A 21501-nucleotide genomic window follows, 5' to 3' on the forward strand; every position below is an offset into this window, starting at 1 on the left:
GGTCTTGAAAAGCCAAACTTCTAATGAGATTTCACTCTGTTTTGAGAAGGTACACACTACCTGGATATAGAAAAGTTGCTTAGACAATTTTAAGGACATTGTGGGAACACATGCAATTGAAAGGCTGAACAAGACCTCTCAAATAACATAAATCCTGCAACCAGGGAAAGGAAAACCTTTGTAATATCTTTAAATAGGCAGAACATTGAAGACAGCTTCCTCAAAGAGTAGCCTACACAATTGGCTGGGAATCACCATGAAGATAAATAATGTAGATTTATTACTTGGCTCATAATTCAAGTAGAATAAACTGAATTACAAAATTAATGTCTCAAAAGACTTCTCTGTACCAAACTGTTGTAAATTCAGAGCATATACTCCAAGGAATCAAGTGCATTTATGGTTGATAGAACATGGCTTACATCTTTGAAGGTATGAGAAGGTGAATAAACTGGAAATGCAATTCTCTCCTTTCTGAAAAAATAGCCATGCAGAGTAAACAGTCATAAATACTACAAATTCATCTGTCCCCTGAGATAAAAGTACTGATCATGGTTATAGGAGCATTAGAGAAGGTGCAAAGTAGAGGATGACAGAAGAGAAATTAATCAGTCTGTTATTGTCATTGGCATAAGAACCAAAGAGCTGCTTCAACTTCTACAGATAAAGAGTATGAAGTTGTTGGAAAAGCATCCTTTGAGGGCAGTTATCTGCAACTGAGATCTGAGACAGCTGTGGAAGAGAGAAAGGCATTTAAAATGAAAAATCAAGTTCCCATAACAGGCAAGTTTTCATTCTTTCTGTATCCAAGTAAACACTATTGCCAAATGGCTTGAAGTAGGAGGAAAATATCCAAACGCCTAAATTAAGGTACCCTTACATTAGCTTTCCACCAACACAACTTGATGTAGCTTCCACAGGGACACAGCTCTGAGGTATTGCAAATATATCAGTGATTGTAGTAACTTTGAAAAACGGTTCAGAAGTGCCAAAGAGAACTTGGAGATGGAATTCCTGTTTTCAGTAGGAATTCAGGTGAACAGGAGATTGCATTTCATGTATTTTTACATAAAAACTTCTGCTCCAAAATTCCTAGCATGAAGAAGGCACCCTGAGGCCCCTGGGGTTTGTCTAAGAGCAATGATGACAATTCAGTAAGAGGTTTTTCCCTTCTGGCTGCATTGCAGCCACCCAGCTGCCTGCTCCTGAGGCTGGATTCAGCCTCCTCAAGCACAGCTGTGTGCCCACAACCTGCCTGTGTGCACACATCCTTTTGGGGAAAAAAATGACTGGCACACAGGGGAGTCCCACCAGTGGCATCTGCTCACAAATTTGGAAAGTCTGGATAGCTCAGATTTCAAGCCATGAGACAAGTTGCTCTACAGAGAAGGTAAACTGCACTCACACAAATTAATTCAAATATAAGAAAATGATATTTCCCTAAGGGAATGTGTTCATAACAGCTACTGTAATTAAAATTCTTTAGCGCTGAGATGACAACTGACCAAGCAAAGCAAGCTGACATGCATCAGAAGTAATGTTTTAAAGAAATCCCTCATCTCTGCCTTGATAAGATGTCAGCAAACACTTCTGACAGTAATTTTTCAACAGTACAGAAACACAGTCAATGGCTGTTCTCAGACTAACAGAGAATGAATCTATTTCTAGAAAGGAAAAGGTTTTTAAAAAAGAAAAAAGAAAGAAAAAAAAACAAGACAAATCAAGAATCTCTGACTTCAAGGATATATGGGCTTCCCTAAGAAGTTTGCCTGAGTGAATACATTAGAGTCACTGCATGCACCACAGAGCGCTGCTGAACAGAAGGCAAACAAGCAAGACCTCATCCTCTCTCCAGAATAAGGAGCTTCCCCTGGCTGCCAACAGTGTGATCAGGGGAGGCTCTGCCATAAGGAGTGGAAAAGGCTGAACTGTGCTGCCACTAAGTGAAAAGTGTTATCAGAGAATGACTCTCTTAACTGCAGGGGATGTGCTGCTATTTACTGTCCCCACTTGAACTAAGTGGGTATTTGCCAATCTGCATCCTTAACGTCCCAAACTGCTGCACAAGTTTTGAGTTCAGGTGACTCACTGACTTGTGTGGGTTTGCCCCAGCTCCACAGCAGCCTGCTGAGGATGGTAACATTAAAAGCCATTTGTGCCTGCAGTCCCTTGCTACAGCAGTTCAAGAAATTTGATGAAAACCTGCCCCTAGGCAAAGACTACACAAGTGCTGAAATACGGAGATAAAGCAAACACATCACAGGCTTTACAAATACGTGAACTTTGGACAAAGCATTCTGTTGGGGTCTAACATACATTACTGTGCACTGAGGATATAGAAGGTCTGATTTTGGGGGGTGTTTTCTCGTTAGCTTGTGGAGTAATAAAAATACAAAATGCAATGTCATAAAAATATATTTTAAAAAATTTAAAAGGTATTTCAGACAATTAATAAACTTTAATTTATGTTAGTGCTTTATTCATTGATTTGAAGTAAATTTGAATGACCAAAGTTTGCTACTTTTCCAACTGAAGGGTCACTTCGAAATGGAAAACCACTTTTTTTTTCAGCATTGAAGTGTTTTTCCACTTTTAAAAATTGCTTTAGTTTTTCTGCTGAGCTTAAATTTTCAAATACCTCTGTGTGGTCCAAGAATCATTTACCATAAAATGGCTCAACTTTGATGGGAGAAAATTGTCCATTTGAATTAGTTTGCCTTGTATATGCTGATGGGGCACTAAGAGGAACTTTGTGCAAGGAGAAGAGTCTTAAGCTGCTGGGGTTATACCACAGCTCGAGCAAAGAGCAGCTTGTATAAACAGCAGATGCTGACCTTTTCACTCAGTGAGAGGAGGATTCATCTCCATCTCAACTGGTCATTCTGCCTCCATTTATAGCCAATGGAGAGAAATGAGTAGTTTTAGGACAGAATTCACAAAATCTCTTTCAAACATCTAAATTAGGATGAGATGAAACACATCTTAAACCAAGCTGCTGCTTTCTACCCCAACCATTAAAAAAAAAAAAAATATGCTTTACCCTCCCTGTCTAAATCAAGGTTAAACTAAAGGTCAGATGTAGATATATACATTTAGGCTGATGAATCCCAGCCATCTAAGCCCAGTAAAATCACTGTGATGTCTACTGAGTTCACTGGGCACCAAAAGGGAAACAATGCCTGTTAAGGAAGCATTTAACAGCATTTATTGCTCCCAAATCACAAGTGCATTTCTTTTGTATTTTTTTATACCAGGTCACTAAGTCTTGCATATTGATAATTATTTAGCATTACTTCTTACTGGCATTTGCATAGACATAATACTTAAACAGTTGTAAGAGATCACACACCTTTTCAACTGAAAAATCAGATCTTTTTCTCTTATTGACTGTGAGGAGTCTACAGGCCTGATCCAGGACCCTTCAAATGCAATGATGATATCCCCTGTGACTACAGCCAGTGCTGCAGCAGACTTCAAAAGTGTGGGTGGGGGTAAAAAAAAAAAAAAATCAGAAATATTCTGTTTTGCAAAACATTCCAGAGACAAATTCACTACTAGCACTCAAATCTTTTGTTTTTCCCCAGAGCTCCGACAACCCTCCCACTCAGAAATAATTATTAGCTGGAAGCTCATTCTGGCTTTTACCATTCCAAATGAACCTGACAAGCAATTTCCAAAGGAATTTATGTGCTGCTGTATTTCCCTAGGCTATGCTTTAAAAGAGTGATCCCCTTTATTGCCTTTTGAGAGAGTTTAAGCAAACTTTACCAGTCCCCTTAGGGAGTATTGGTGGACACTTTGTGAACAGAACAAGAAGCGATGCCATCCTTTCTGCAGCAATTCTCATTACTTCACCCCACTCATTAGAGCAGTGAAAAAAGGGCATCTGTGAAAGTTCTTTTAGATAATCACTGCTTTAGCTTAACAAGATACTGTTTGCTTTCCAGATGTTATTTAAAATAATAATGGCATAGTGAGACTAACATGAATAATTGTGAAATACATATAGACCACAATTTATTGCAAACCACTCTTTGCCACAAATTACACCTGTCCCTTCCTTTTTTAGTTAATTTTAGAAATACAACATAGAAAGAAAGCCATGTGACATAAGTGATCAGGCTATCCAAGTTTAAGAAGTCAATTATCTAAAGCTACCTGTTATTTGAACAGTTCAGATGTAAGCCTATAAGCTCACATATGTTCACATGAAACCTTCATTAAATATTTTCAATTAATAAAAAACCAATATATTTTGGCCTCTTCAAAGGTAAGAATTAAAAGCCTAAACTTGTACAATGAATTACTTCCTAAGAACAATTCAAGATAAGTAAGCCTGAATGGTGCTTGGATCTGCTCCATGGGCACATCTGTGTGTAATAAAGAATTATTGCTTGTAATAAATGATTGGGGAAAATAATAATTATACTGAAAATGACAGACTCTTCCAATTATCATACCTAATTATATATACCTTCATGCATATGTGTGTACATATATATATGTATAAATAGATTTCTCATATACCTGTGAAATACATTAGTTTCAGTTATCAAAAATATGCAGAGGAAGTCAACTGATAAAGGGTGTTGAAGTGATCTGACCAAAGCCAAAAAGCAGCAGCTGAGTGAGGATGGAAATTCAGATCTGCTAAGGGAAGTCCTAAACCAGAGCAATATGGACAATTTTTCTGTTGAAAAGGCTGTATGTGCTACTCCTGTGCTAACACAAAACTGTTCCTGGGGGCATCTAATCAGGGCTGGCCATCCCCATGTCATTCAGCTCTTACTTTCCAAAACATGACAGCAAAACCCATATCATGAAGAGAGCATTGTTTGCCCTCTTCTAAAATCTTTGGCCATATAATTGTTAACAACGCCAATAGCTGGACAGCACAGAAGAGGCAGCCAGACACCATTTAAGAGCATGGACAGCCTTCAACTCAGCCCCAGCCATCCTGTTCTGCATACACAAGTGTTACCCTCCATCCAAGAGCTGCTGTTTGTTTCCATTTGATCCACAAAGAATATTTTAGCTACAGCTGCCTCCAGGAGGGTAAGTCCTTTCACTCAATCAACAGAGGTTTTGTATTTGATATCTGAGGCACACTCTCCAGTGGTGTCCTACATATCAGGGTTACATAGAGACTGTGATTCCATGCTGAGCTAGGCACCCTATGGAGACATCATTTGTTTCCCCAGGCAAGAAAGCATTGCACATATAAATGAAAAGTGCCTTCAGTTGAAAAGACATTTCACACTTTTCCCAAGTGCATGAGAGACACAACTTACAGAAACATATTTTAATAGGATTTTTTAATGAGTCCTATGATAAATGTTTTATGGCCAAAAAAGAAAGTAAAAGGCCATTGTACTTTGTGAGAGGCCAAAGAACATGTGAGTTCCCAAATTAATTCATACGTCTCCCTTGAAGAACAATCCTTAATGCCCTCTATTAAATTGCATCTCTTTATTTTGAGAAAATGGATTTACTTATTACTTTGCTAGCAACCTGAGAATGGCATCACCAATCACTTTGTGTGACACCTACATGCCAGCAACTTTGGGTTATATAGTGACTGACAACTGAGACTCCTTCTATACCTTGGAAGAGCTTAATAAAATGGACTTAACAGATATTTTTTATTATTCCCAAGAACAGTGTTGATAATGAGATTTTTTAGCTAACCACACTTCACTTGACAAATTATGAAGAGATCAATTTTTTTCCCATTAGCCTCACCCTCATCAATGGCTCAGCTGAGGTCAACTAGCCCTTCACTTGTAGTTAATGGTACACAACTTTTGTCTACTGATTTTTCTCTATCAAAGCCTAAAAGAAGAAAAATCAATGGCCCTTATTTCCAATTCAAAGGAAAATACTTTAAATTAAAAACTCATCTCACTTCAAAGACACCACAGATATATTTGGGAGAGTGTGCCTTAGTCTGATGACAACTCAATGCAAAGATCATAATCTGAGTGGTACTGGGAAAACTCACAGTACAAAATCTTCATTCTCTAGGGATATTATTGGTAATTTCAATGAGGTCTAAATGTCATCTTTGGATTTTATCTGGAGATTTAAGAACTCAGTGGTAGTTTATATTGATGTAATAATATCTAGAAGACATATTCTAAAACTTATAATACTTTAAAATATGATTACTTCATTTTCTTTTGGCATTTTTGTATGAGCTAAAGAGTGTGTGTTCTACCAACATCCATTTTCTTACCTGCCAGGAATTCACCATTACCGCAGTGCAGATTGTGACTTTTAATAGAAATATGTAAATTCATGCTGAACCCCACAAAGAGTCACATCCTCAGACACTGTCTTTCTACCACACAGGTGCAGGCCATCCATTAAGACATGCCAGCATAGAAATAAAGTATCAAAAAAACAATTTAATAGTTTTATAATAAGGACTACCTTATTGAGGGAAGCTGGTCATTATTTTACACTGTTTTGGGTTTCAAGGGATTTAACTACCTCTTCAGACAGAATTGTTAGCCATTAGCTGATTATAAACATCATATTCAGGCCAGATTCATCCTTCCAAACTTCTGACACTCTGATGAGGCGTGTCTCTCAGGATACCCTTCTGGTCCACAGCAACTTAAAAGTGGAATTTGAACCTCTGCTGGGTGGGACCAGCCTGGTATCATTTCCATTTGCCATAACCAAAACCTAGGATGGTCTAGGAGGGTTCTGAAGGAGTCATCAAAGGCTGGGTTGGAGGAATCTGGATCTCAGCATACTGGATGGCTCTGAAAGGAGAACAGATGCATCTTGCCTTATTTAACATCAGGAATCAATGTTAACACAGCAGCATCACAGCCAGCAGAGGAACATCAACATCTCCACCAAGCAATTTTTAGTGGCCCAGGTGTATTCCCTGACTCTCTCTCTGAAGACACAGAGACACTGGTATGAACAGCCTTCTGCTCTTCCTTCACAGAATCATAGAATAATTAAGATTGGAAAAGACCTTTAAGAGTAGGAAGTTCAATCATCAACCCAGTTCCCCATTAAACATATCCTCAAGTGCCATATCCACAGGATTTTTGAACACTTCCAAGGATGGTATCTCCACACTTCCCTGAGCAGCACATTCCAATTCTTGACAACCCTTTCTGTGAAGAAATTTTCCCTAATATCCCATCTAAACCTCCCCTGGCGCAACTTGAGGCCATTTCCTCAGATGAAGGAACTAATACAGGATTTTAGATTTGTATTCCTGGAATTGCTGTGAGATTTGTAAGTTCAGCCTGAGCATCTTTGCAGATCTAGCCAAAGGGTGTATTCTTTTAATGTCTGCATCAGCTGAATTCAAATAAAACTAAGACTAAGGGGTACTTCCTCTGGATTTTTACTCAACTATGTCCATTTAAGCTCACACACCCTATCTGCAAGATTCTTTCAGACTTCAAAAGATACTGAAACTTCAACTGATAATTTACACAAGAAAGGTCTATAAGAGCTGCATGTAATAAGGACAATCCAGATATAAAAACCATAGCAAAAATTTTGGCAGCCAAATAAATAACTGGTATAACTCTTCAAAAATGCCTAAGGCTTTTTAGGACTGCAAGTCCTTTTCCACAGTTTGTCCTTTAAATTTTCTGCATGCATTATGACTAAAAAGGATATATTATAGATAGGACTTAGCTAGTCATAATACCAGTACACTCCTTTAGCCACAATGAACAGTAACCTCTTTTTTATGAGTGGATATCAGATAGACGTTTGTATTAAATGGACCAGCTTTTATTTTTTTTTTTATTTGAGAAGGGTGTTTTAGTCTGATTATGATATTTTGTGTTAATCATCTCTCCAAGATATTCAGACATTACAGTGCTCATTATCCTGAAAAAGAAAGGCAAGGGTGACAATCAGGCCAGGTAACATTGACACCTTGCAAAGAGTGGATGGATCTGGACTCCATTTTTATACCAGTCACAGGAAAGATTGTCCCTACTCAAAATAATTTAAGGTCCAAAGTTCCCATCCAGAAACCTATTTAGATTTTCCTGCTTCCACTGAAATCAATACCAATTACAAACTTACATGACCTTGTAGATCTGGTCTCAGGTAGTTACAGTCTTGTATCAGGAGTCCAACACTAACGTAAAAATGTACCAAAATTATTAATTCGTATCTAACTGATCTTATCTTACCCTATCTTTGTGAATATTTTTTTTGTTTTCCTCAGTTTCATCTTGCCTTTTAATACAAGATTAATTGCTTCTAGACCAAATGTTGCCAATAATAATACCATAACTTTTTTAGAAATGGGTAGATGGCTTCTTAAGAAACAATAGATTGTTTCTTAATGGACTACAAGTACATTGAATACTTAGGGATTTGTTTAACCTCAGAAGATCACCACATGAACAAAGTAAATTTTGTGGAGATAATTAATCAGCTTCAGAAAAAAAAAAAGTTTGCACCTTTATTCATTATCTTACTGGAAAAAGCCAATGAAGCATGAATTGATTACCTGGAATACATTATCTTTTCTAGATGCTGCCAAATATGGTTCCTTCTTCAGTTAAGTAGAATCATGGCTTCTCTTGTTTGGACCAGAAATACATTGAATTTGCATTTCAAATTCATGCAAAAATCAATACAACCAAGAGACTTACTAAGTCCATATGTTAAACATATATAATCTGGCTGTAATTTGATATAGAGGGATATCCAGCACTAGAGCAAGGCTAAGGCAAAAGAACTTCAGTCTGGAAAATAATTCTTGATAAATTAACTGAATTCCCCCTACATCCCAGGATCCATGACAAAATATTTGAAGTAAACTAGAATCCAAAAAGATACATGGATTTGTCAAAATATAAATTTCCCAAACCTTCAGATTTATAATCTATCAAATAAAAGAGTGGCCATGAGCAGATCTCTCTCTGGGCTATGATGGATCAGCCTTACAGTGAAACATTGTCAAGCCTTGTGTTTGTCTATGGGCACACTGCCTCTTGGAATAGAGTATTTTGAAATAATCCTTGTGGGTCAGGATTCAAATCCCACACTTTTTTTATTTGTTTCGATATTATAATCTCTATACTTTTACTCACCAATAATCAGTGTAGCACCTTCTGCTGAAACAGCTGCAGCAGGGAGGCACAGAGGCAGGTCAGACACAAATGAGTAGAAGTCAGGTACAGGTTATTGCTCCACACAAACAACAAGCTGCAAAAATGTGTACCTCAGTCTCGGTATGACTGGAGGCATAACTTATCCCAAGATCCACAAAGAATGGCAGCATTTTGTTGTTCTAAAGCCAGAGAAAACTCTTGTTAAGCACAGCACTGAATAGTCCAGGGTGGGGAGGATGGAGAGAAGAAAATGGAGTAATCAGAGGATTGAAATCACTAATGTTCCTTCTTTCTAAAATAAAGTTGCATGTGTGCATTTTGTAGGCATACAGTAAAATAGTCATTTTACAAAATATCAAAAATATTGTCATTTCATTAAATGCCTGTTCCAATCCCATATAGGACTAAAATTTTCAATTATTCCAGAAAATTACCAAATACCATAGATAGATGCTCTGGGACATGCCAAAAGCTAGTTTCTCTTGGATCACGGGACAAGTGAAACAATGCTTTTATTATGTTTATTTTTAAAGCTACCTTCTCATATTTGTGCCTAAAGCTACATAGAAATACACATCACAGAGATAACATTTATTTTCAAAATTGAGACTATTTCAGAAAGTTACTTTTTTCTGTCCATTTTACAAAATAAGTGCTTTCAAAAAAACCCACCCTAAAACAGATTACATGGGTTGAGAAAGATGAGGAAGGAGGTTTGCTGAAGGCATTCCCCCTTCAGTGATAAGTTAAACTGACAGTTTAACCCCTGCTAGTGCTGGGACTTGCAACCCACACTTACCTGCTAAGGAAAGACACCTGAATCAGGTGGAGACCATGATCCATCCCAGCTGCAGAACCTCTGAAGAGTGCTGCTATTATGGCAGAGTACTCACTGCCTGTCAAAATGAGGGAAGATCTATTTGCAACAGGAGTAGAAGGAAAACAGATGTGGATCCAGCGGCAGGTCCACCAACAGCAATGCAGATTGATGAGACTTTCTGGCCCTATGATTCCTCTTTTATTATTATTATTTATTTTTAATTGATTGTGGACAAGAAATTGAGTCATAAGAGCAGCTTCAAATGTGACCTGAGACCCTGCTGCACACCTGGAGGGGAGAGAATGAGCTGGTTTTATCCAGGTTAATCTTATCATCTCACAAATTCATAGAATCATTAAGGTTGGGAAAGACCTCTAAGTTCATCAAGTCCAACCATTAACTCAGCACTGCCAAATCCACCACTAAACATGTATTTAAGTGCTATATCTAAAGGTCTTTTAAATACCTTTGGGGACAATGATTCCACCACTTCCCTGGGTAGCCTGTTCCAGTGCTTGACAAGTCTTTCAGCAAAGAAATTTTCCCTAACATTCAATTTAACCTCCCCTGGTGCTATTTGAGGCCATTTCCTCTCATTCTGTCCCTTGTTCCCCAGGGGAAGAGATTAATCCCACCTGGCTACAATCTCCTTTCAGGGAGTTGCAGAGAGCAAGAAGATCCCCCTGAGCCTGATTTTCTCCAGGCTGATCCCCCCCAGCTCACTCAGCTGCTCCTCATCAGACTTGTGCTCCAGACTCTTCATCAGCTTCATTGTCGTTCCCTGGGCCCATTCCAGCACCTCAGTAGCTCAGAGTCACTCATGTTCCAGCCCTTCCTAGAATTTTTGAATCCTAATATGTCCTTATTATCTGGAAATGAACGCACTACTCCTGAAGCACCCCTGAACATATGCAGGATTTTGGTGCTGTGTGGGAGCCAAATAGAAGAGACTTCCACCTGAAGAACAGTTTCTCCTTCACACTCCAATGAACAAATTGGAAAAAAATAGCCTATGAAGAATACAGATATTAAAAGGAGACAGCCTACTCAGAGACATTTTCAGTGTAAAAAAGTTCCCAGGAGGAGAGTCAATAAAAGGGCATGTTGTCTCATGGCTAGGGAATTTCCAAAGGACTGAAAAATGCATGACTGCTCTTTTGCTCTGTATCGCTACTGTTGTTTATTAATTCCCTGAATAGTAAGAAGTGGCTAGAGACGTTATTTCCCACATAACCACAGTGTGAAAGCACATGGATAATGCCAGGATTCACCTTCTGTCATTTTAGAAAACCAAGTGAAACAGGCATATGATCCAGAACACCTGTAATGCCAGTCAGTTGGCAAAAATGCCTGAAACCTTTAATTATTTCATGAAAGGACTGATTCCACAAGATGACAGTAATAAGCACAGATAGACAGAAACATACATAGATTTTAAAACACTGCAGTGTATACTTATGTGTATATATATGCACGCCAAACTAAACACAGAGCAGCCAGTTGTTAAAGGAATTGGTGATTTCCCAGTGCCACCAGCTGTCTCCTGCCTCTGCAGTGATGACTCAGTACAAACCAATGACCCTTGTGCTATAGAGAACAGTTTGTCTTTTTGAAGTTTGATTTGTCAGCGAGGATAATACTGACTTAGCTTCTGCACTGTCCTCCAAAGTGTTTCTATAGGGCTCCCCAACACCTGGAGAGCAATTAATCAAAATCATTCAGGTTCCAGTTCCAGTCGCAGCCATGGCTGCACATCACATAAAATGGCTCTTTGGTTGTTGTTGTCATTCTTTAAAATGTCGTTTTCTACAGCAAGAAAAAAAGTTTCTGAAATTTTCAATCCATTTTTCCACTTCTTTCCTGAACTCACTTGGCAGTCCCAGGTTTCTTATCTCATGATTCACAAATTAAATACAATGAAAAGACAAGAGCTTTCCATTTTAGGAGAGTGATATAATTTATGCTTTTATTTATTATTTTGTTTTCACTTCAGTCACAACTTCTTATATTTCCTCTTGTTACATTTTAGGCTAAAAAAGATAATCTAAGATGACTCTGTGGTTCTCCCAAGCCATAGCCTGTCAGATTGCTGAATTATCAGTACCTAGTCAAGCAGCACAGCAGAAACAGATCGCATATGCCAATTCCCCCTTCTTGGTAACCATTTGCCAGTCACTGGAGGAAAGTGCACAGTCCAATCTCTCTTTTGCATGATCAAAGTTAGTTCAACTCTATAGCTTAGCAGATGCCCTTGGGCACCAGGTGGCCCAATCAATTACATCAGAGAAACCAATAAGTTCTGTATCAATCTGGAGATTCGTTGCTCGCTAACTTGTTAAAAGAACACATTCCCTTTTCTTTTCTCCTATTTTAATGAAATTTCAGACTGCCAACCTTCTTTGAAAACAGTCTCAAAGAAAATACAGCAACGACACTGTTTTCTAAAAGATTATCTAGAAATCTAACATCAATTGTTGGCATCTGGAAACAAAATGTGGGATGAGAAAATATGCTGAAAATATCCAAATATCATGCACATTGACATCTGTGTATTCAAGCTATTCCAACTGGAGCCATTCTGACTTACACCAACAGGAAATCCTCCCCAGATTTGTCATGTCAACACAGATCAGAAGGGAGCACAACCTGTGCTGTCAAAAGCACTTAGAAACACCCTAAAGACAATAACCACAAAATAAATGTCACATAACTACATAGAGAAGCCACAAGCCCTTGATGAATTGTTGAGTTTTTTGGTGGTGGGTTTTTTTTTCCTTTTGAGAAATGTAACAGCTGTTGACAAGTATTTTAGCGATATCCATCTTTTTCACAATATGATTCACAGTCACTTGGCCATTAACCTCAGGGTATCTATTAAGAGTCATGCCTCCAGGCAGAAGTGATGTTTTATGTTTAACAAAGTGGACAGAAAGCCCAGTCATTTGCATTCCATCCCCATTTCCATGAGACTTTCTTTGTGGACTTACCAAGTACCATATCTTCTAGATTCCTCAGTTATACCACATGTGAAATCAGGATAAGTCTTTCCCCCACTCACCAGAAACTTGTGAAGCTTAACTTATGATTGTTTTAAGGTAATTTGCTGAAAAGGAATGTATATGTAAATTATTTCCAACCTTGTTTAGGCTACTGATGCTAAAAAACAGAATGCAACATACACAGATGAATATAGATATTTTTCTGTGTATAGCATTACAAAATCCAAATTCCAGCAGCTGCAAGCATTAACAGAAGTAATGACAAATTATCTGCATTTTCTTCATTAAGGTAAGGGCTGTATATTACAGTCTAATCAATAATAGAGCCATGCTACTAAAAATGAGATAGATAATTATTTAGGAAAGCAAATAAGTGGAGTCTTACGGCTCTTTCCTACCACAATTGAACTTCTCTGTATTTTGGCTTTTAGCATATTTTAAGAAAAAACATTTCTTCATTCAGATAGAATGAAGTCTACAGCCAACTATTTAAAAAATCCCCATTCTCGAGGAGGATGGCAGCAGATTTGTATGCAGTGACAGGTTTAACAAATCACCCGATAATGGGGTGTGGAGTCTGCAAACGTGTTGCTTTCTTCCTCAGTGGGTAGCTTTCCTAGTGCATTCAGGGATTATGTATCTACTTGTCCGCAAAAATAAGTTGCTGCTTTTCACTCCTTTTAGCTTTGCACAGGCAGCACAGTAGAAAGAATGGGAATGAATCTATTAGTACTTGTGCATCATAAATACATTTGTTTGCAGAGTCCCTCGTGCTTTCGAGACAACAGAGTTGCATGATCAAATGCAAAATAACACTGTGGAGGAAGAGAAGCCAGACACGCAATTGCCTTGAACTTTTCCTCCGCTCCATGAAAACTATCTGAAAAGCTCCCAAGGCAGAATTCCCCACAGGTAAGCATAGGTCAGAGGAGAGTTTTACAGCCAGCTTGCAGCCACTTTTCACACAGGTATAAGCGACTGCATACCATTAAGGCTGTGCTGAGCACATTGTGTTGCTATTATATAATGTGTCCTCCAGAGCTGTTAGTGCTTTTGATGATGCTCAAGAAACAAAGAAATCAGCTTTGTTCTGAAAACTCAAGCAGAATGCTGGGCCTAGCAGAAACAAGAGAGGCAAGGCAAACTCTGAGCTCTGTGATGTATCTAAAGAGTTGTTTTCCTGGAACAGTTGCTTTTGACCGACTTAATTACATTTCTCAAGCATCATCAGCGCCTAAGAGTGGTGTCACTGTGCATGTGAAACAAAACAGCCCCAGAGCACTGGATAGCAGGACATGCTTCCCCCCTCACCAGTGAGCATTTCAGGCAATCCAAAATTGGGCTGTCCAAGGGAAAGGGGCAGATGCCCACTGGTGACATCTGCTGTGTCCCACTACGGCAGTGAGTTAGCGCTGCTTTACCTTCTCTTGTAGAACAGGCAGCAGCATTATGGGAGATCTGAGGCTGAAAAAGTCTCCAGGCCCCTGGAACCAAACCCTATATGGCTCCTCAGATTGTGGATAGCTTTAAAGAATTCCTTTCTGCCCAATATATAGAGTAACCTACAGGGAAAGGTATTGAAATAAAGGACCTAAATGGCAGAGGTCATTCATGGCAGAGGAGGGATTTCCCTTCCATTTAAGAGGCTGCTCTGCACTGTGATGTGAGAGGGGAGGTCTTGTTAGTAGCAGAAGAGTGAATTATGAGTCATATGGCTGTTTTCTCTTTCTGCTCAGCCGGGGAGGATGGCACATCAGAGCCAATTGCTCTCCTCAGGTCTATGTACCTGTAGACCAGTATTTTCTTCAGTCCAAAGGGCAGAATTTAGTTCTCCTTTATATTACGTCATATTTACAATTAAAATGCCAGCAACTTTTTGCATAGGATTTTCACCCAGAGTACAGTGTGCTTTCACTGTGACCACAAAGGCATCCACACCTGCTTAGCCAGCAATGTTACTGAAAGCCCAAGAATTGTGCTTTTCCTCCTAATTGTGGATGTCTTCCTCCATGAAAGCTGATGTTAAAAATTCCCCAAGCTCCCTCAAATATGATCCTGGCTTTGAGAAATTGCCAGAAGGCAGTTCAGAGCAAACTCTGTTGGTAATTCAGTTGCCAAATCACAGGTGCCCCAGGGAGTCTGGGGGATTCTGGCAGTGTGACAGAAATGCCACAGGACCAAAGGCAGAGACTTTTCTGACCAACAGTACAACCCAGTGGAGAAACAGCTGGAATATGAGTCAGACAGCCTTTCATGTAAAATCACACCTGAATCCCATCTAGGGTGGTCAATCTCTGCACTGATTTCTTCACTGGATTATGTGCCTGGGGCTTTATTTGGAGTGGGAGGTAGTCTAATAAAAATAGAGTTGAGAACACACGGGTGTTTTCAAAAAGACAAGGTATATTGCTGAAAAACACAATCACCATTCCTTGGCTGTACCATTAGATGTCCATACAGCTCCAAAAATATTGGTCAGAGTCTGAAATTTCTCACAAAGCAAATAAAATTCTTTTAATATGGTGAGAAAGCACTGCATTTCCTTTCTGTGGTTTTATATAAGATTAAAATTAAATGATAATTAATATTATCTCTACATCTATTGCTTCATCTTAATGTTATCTTACTATCTTGCTTTATGTCATCCAATGTTATCTTGTTATAGATGAAAATAAAGTGGTATAAAGCCCCTAGGAACAGAAGTTCTAGGCAAAGAGACATTCATCACTATCATGTATTTCAAAGAAGATGGGCAGAAATTCACCAGTGGGAAAGTTTAAAGAGAGTCTCTTGCTTATCATTTTCCCCTTCAGTCACATAGCATTATGAAAGATCAAAACAGGGAGCTCTGAAGGATGCAAACCTTCAGAAAGCCACACCAAAGGAGAAGGTGAAATATAATGTGATTTGCCATTACAGCCACAAAGTGACAAAGTAGTAAGAGAGAGAACAAATCTGAGTGTTTAACAACATCAGATAAGTAGGGGAAACAAGGGGGGAGAAAGTACCTTTAAATTACCCTTATCCAGATGTGATCAGATTTCTGCAGAAAACACAGAGCTGAACCTAATTCAGTTACAGCACTGAAATTACAGTAAATGGTGTTACTAAAGCTCTTTTCTTTTGAAGACTAGCAGAAATGTTCACTGGAGCCCTGAAATTCTGCACTGATGAGGAGTTTATTAGCATATGGATGGATGCATGGATGTAAAACCAGATAAGTAAATTTGTACTCAGAGAAGAAGGAGGATTATTTGGCCTAATAAAAGAGAGACAGAGTCTAGGACTGGGCTCAGTGCCCTGATTTAAAGACAAATTGACCCAGACTTCCAGATTTTCCACTATGTCAAAGAAATGAAAAAGACTATGGCCTTCTAAAAATAAATGTGCTGCAGAAAATATATGGTGTTTATACCTTTCTATAGAAAAACTTCAGACAGTAGCATATTTAATGACTTAGAAAATTCAGTGGAACAATTATGTCTGCAATTACATAAGTCTGTGCTATTTTGACTTTAGCCTAGTTTCATTATATTTTAGGTTTTATCCCAAATCGTCATAGGTTTTAATAACTTTAACAGATATCCTGCCAATTTAAACCAATGTCAGCAAGAGCTAAATCAGGTGGTTTGTGCTCATATAGTTAAAAATAGATTTCACAGAGCCATTCAAGTGCCTTACCTTTACTGAGAAGGAGTACAGTCAACAGCTTGTGCCTAATAGCAATGCAAGAGAAATTAATTCATTGGAAAAACATTCTTTACCCCATGTTGGATGACTGCTCACCAAAAAAAGTGTATCAGGTCCTTGCTTTGTAATACCTCAGTCACAAATGAGACAGTGAGACAAGCAGAGTTAGAAACAATGTTTATCACATGAAGTCCAGCCACATGAAAGATATTGCCCATGAACAAAGATTTAAAAAGTGATACACCTATGATATAGCTATGACAAAAATCCACCAGCTGTATTTGCACCAGAATTACTATTTTCAAAGAAAACTAAGTGGCTTCAAAGCCATCAGCTTGCAGGTAGAAAAATCAGTTTGTTCAGTTAAGCAAGGAATGGATGTCTCTGCCTTAGTGAGATGTTGCATTTGCTCATCCCTGCTCACAACCACTGCTGACCCACGAGCTTTGACGTTTACCCAAATGGAGTAGAGAAGCTCTATTTTCTGCCCACAGGAAGTACCCAGTTGCTTCTGTAATCTCAACACAATTTTCATGCCTGGTTTTTGCAATGAAAGCAAAGTAGAACGCAACACACATAAATACAAGGCACAGTCCTACCTGTGTCTTCAGCTGACAGCACCACATTTGTAAGTTTTGCAGAACTTAGGTGCAAAGACTGCTAGTTGGGATCTAATCCTGCTTTAATACACAGCTGATAGGTGACTGCTAGCAAATGTCCCAATTTGTACCCAACACTGCCACTAGGAAAGGTGTCATTAGGCAAGAACAGCCTACTTATGGGAAACTGTAAATCAGGATCTATCTGAAATATCTGTCCTCTCTGAAGGTTAAATCAGCCCAGAAATCTGCCCTAAAACATCACACCACCAAAAAAAAAAAATTCAAAGGCATCTAAATTACTTCAATTCAGCTTTCTGCCATATTCAAGCAGTGACATAACTGGAACAATTTAATAAGCTACTAAGCCTTAGCATTCATTTCCCGTCCCCCTCCCCACTAAGAGTTGTGATCCTGTCAGCTGAGAATGGACAGAGAAAGTGCTTCTGTTCCCCTTCAAAGCAAAAATAGAACTGCTTAAGCCACCCTCCAGACATGTATGCAGTTTCCAAATGTTAACGCAGATCCACTTCTTGGCATTTGTTCCTAACATGTTTCCAACCCATTTGAGACAGGATTATTTTATCCAGCTTTTTTTAGCCCTGTTTCAGAGTAGCAACCACGGGTTTATTCCATGTGCACGGCATTGGACATGGCACTGCCCCACATGGTGGTTCCTATGCATTGTCATGATCCCAACCTCCAAGTTTTCACCTTCCATAAGGACATAGTGATACCAGAGACTTACACAGCCATCTAGCATGAAAAAACCCCCAGTACTATAACATCAGTGAGCATCCACAGCAAAAGTTTACCGCAGAAATGTTGTTTTAAGTAGCTTGATTTTAGTTCACGGTTTGACCATGACCTTAATATCATCAAGTGGTGAGGATGTATGTCATATGCCACACTCAAGTCAGTGTGGAGCACAACACTATTTGAAAATTACTTGAAGTATCGTATGTGGAGAGCCTGTGTTATCCAGGTGCACTAAACAGAGCAGAAAAGTGAAAGGAAATTGAATATTCAGCTTAGCAACTATTTGTGTCTACAAAAGATAACTGTGTCCATGTTATTCAATTTCAGTGCAGTAGCACTGCAGAAAAAAAGTTGCAATAAATTTGGAGAAAGCCCTATAAATCTCTGAAGTTGAAACTGTCCTTAACCTAAGACAAATGAACTCAGATTCAACTCTCCACCTGACAATTCATAGAAGAATGACAACGAGACATGATTTAATATGATGGTGCGAAACATTTCTCTGGGGCATCCCAGGCTGACCCTGCGGTCTTCTGCCCAGGGAAACAGAAATCAGGTTTGATACTCCCAAGAGGGGGGATGTAATGTCTCAATAATGTCTCAATAACTTAGTAGCATCTCTGAATTACTTCTCTGCACATATATGATGCTCTGCATTTGTTTCTGCTGCACTTTTTGCCCTTTTGTAATATTGTATACTGCAATGAAGCATTTAACATATTAATTGTATTTTAAGCCCCCAGTTCCAAGTTTGAAGACACTCTTGCTGGCACTTCAGCCCTGTAGGACAGTCTAGGCCCCTCCTCTGTGACTTATCTCACTTTGTTGTTCTTACAAGGGACAGTGCACATTTGTACTAAAGACATGTCTCAGCAGATTATATCCCTTCTAGGGCTGCAAGAACAACCTGTATCAACCTTTAACTTGCTCAGCGCAATATCCAAAGGCAGAATAAGAAAAAAAACCCTTTCCATTTCTCAACTGCTTCTTCCCTGAGGCAAGCAGGCGTTAGCAATGCCCTTCAAAGTATAGGCGGTGCTGGGATGACACCATTCTGTGCAGGAAAGAAGTCTGATTTATTTTGTGTAACAGGTAAGAGGACCATATCTACTGAATGCACAAAGGAGCCAGTTCTAATTCTTAGACCACTAGTTAGGTACTTAAATGCTTTTGAATTGATTGTACATAAATCCTTGATATTCCATAGGCTAGCTGTGGAAACCTTGGTAAGTCTCTTAGGATAAGCTCCAGCCTCGATCAGACTTGTACTCTATTGCAGCTCTGCAAAACATCAGCTGTTGGCAGCAGCAAAGGGAGTTGGAATGTGACCCCAGCAGAGCAAATTCTAGGCAACCCAGGAGCTGGAACAGGACTGGAACATGGTTCAACTCCAGCTGGTAACTCAGCCTCCAGAGCTGCTCAGTCCTAACCAGTGAGATGGGGGGAAAGAATAGCAAGGGCAAAAGTGAGAAAACCCATGGGTTGAGATAAAGACAGATTAATGGGTAAGCAAAAGCCATGCACACAAGCAAAGCTGAACAAGGAATTCATTCACCCCCCTTCCCATGGGCTGGAAGTTGTTCAGCCATCCCCAGGAGAGCAGGGCCATCACATGTAACACTGACTTGGCAAGACAAACATCATCCCTCTGAACATCTCTCCTTCCTCCTTCTTCCCCTCAGCTTTATCTGCTGAGCATGATGCCACATTTTATGCGATCACCCTTGGGTCAGCTGGGGCCAGCTGCACCAGCTGTCTCTTCTCAAATCCTTGTGCACCCCCAACTTCCTCACTGCTAGGATGAGGAGCAGAAAAGGCCTCTACACTGTGTAAGTACTGATCAGCAGTAATGAAAACATCCCTGGTTTCAGCAAAAATCCAAAACACAACTCCATACCAGCTACTGAGAACAAAACTACCTCTATACAAGTCAAACACAGCCCAGCTTTACATTCAGGTCAAAATCCATTTCACTGGAATTAAGTACTGAAAATTTGTCTTCTGCATCTAAGTCAGTCACCATAGGCTCCCTGTTTACTGAATACACCCAGAACGAGTGGTATCAACATTTGTCTGTGCAAAACATTGTGGTACATTTTTAAATACCAAACAAATGTTTAAACATCACCATCTGGTTGTAGATATATCAATACAAACAACCAAACATGATACAACTAAGTAAGTGTATTAATCAGTGCCTGATGATTAATTCCCACGTCATTTCCCTGCTTCCCTACTGTTCAGTTATTCCTGTGTCTTTTAGACCCAGACTCCTCCGCTCAGGGGTGCTTCCATATGTGCAGGTGCCTACACACACAAACACAAACACACAAGCAGGCACATCTAATTAGTGCTAGGCACAGTGGGATTCCAATTCTCACCAAGACCTTTGATTCACCCATATTATAAATTATGAAAAATAAAAATAATGGAAAATACAAGGACAGAAAAAAAATAACCCACAGGACAAGAGTTTTCCAGATGCAGGATGCCCAAAGCTCTAATCAGACCCCAGGACACACCATGTCTGTCAGACTGCACTGCCTCTCACTTCAATTATGACAAGGCTGGGTGTGAAAAGTTGGATGAATATACAAAATCACTTCATCTTTCTGCAGCTCCATTGGTCGGCTCAGCCATACTTCACTGAACACAGTAAATCCTACAAGCCACAATCCGTTTAGGAAAAAAACCTGAAGTATTTCAAAGTGCAAAGAACCAAGTGACTCAAAGAAAAGCACACCTTTCAGTGGTTTCATTAGACATATTTCCTCCCATTGCACCTTTTTTTAATGTGGTGGAGGGTCCAGATTTCAAAGAAAGGGTTTCTCATTATCTTATCCCAGACTGAGTAAGAGAGGAAGATAAAGCAGAAGTCAGCTGGAGAGATGTGTTCTCCTCATTATCCTCAACTGTCCTTTACTATTTTGTTTCTCATCCTCCCAATCCTCTGCCAGCTGACACTCCTATTTTGGAAGAAAAGTTACCTGTGTAAGGATCAAGAACTGAAACTGAATCCCTTCCTAAATTTCCCTGTTATTATCTATTTGTTACAGGGACTACAAAAACATAAACCTGACAGCCACAAACTGTATGGATTACTGTTTCTCACCTCCTCCATGGCTTCTTGAAATACGCTCATGTGTACTGTAGGAGAAACAATAGCCAGTAAATCTTTGATAATTGTGGAATACTTCCATGCAGTGTATGTCTGAAATAGATATAAAGCCACAGTCTCTTCCATAAACACTAGCAAGGAAAGTATTTTATCTAATGCTAAGTGAATTTACCAGCAACAACCAGGAATAAAATATATCTGCACCACCCTTTCATCCTCCTACTGCTGAAAAATTTCAAATATGCACAAAAGAGACTTCTGTGGTTTACTGTGTGCACATTTGAATTCACCTTTCAATGGGAATTAAAATTTCTGAGCTCAAATGTCAGAACCATTATTTAAATATCTGAATAGCTAATTTTCCATCCTTTCTATATAGTTAATGAGACAGGTGTCTTCACTGTCA

The 21501-nt window shown here is 39.2% G+C and overlaps 1 long non-coding RNA gene across 2 annotated transcripts; it reads right to left on the bottom strand.

The window, feature by feature from the left end:
- Positions 1-4163: 4163 nt before the first annotated feature.
- On the bottom strand, positions 4164-10512 carry LOC146440352 (uncharacterized). Of its 2 annotated transcripts, none has more exons than XR_014851125.1 (4): positions 10397-10512; positions 9910-10006; positions 9090-9289; positions 4164-6770 (listed from the first exon to the last, which is right to left on the bottom strand). It is a non-coding gene; the product is annotated as an uncharacterized LOC146440352 (long non-coding RNA). The 2 variants fall into 2 exon arrangements; XR_014851123.1 differs by having other exon boundaries at positions 9090-9323.
- Positions 10513-21501: the final 10989 nt, after the last annotated feature.

This window comes from Lichenostomus cassidix, chromosome 3 (genome assembly GCF_008360975.1).
Source record: "Lichenostomus cassidix isolate B80296 chromosome 3, HeHo_3.0, whole genome shotgun sequence".
NCBI lineage: Eukaryota > Metazoa > Chordata > Aves > Passeriformes > Meliphagidae > Lichenostomus > Lichenostomus cassidix.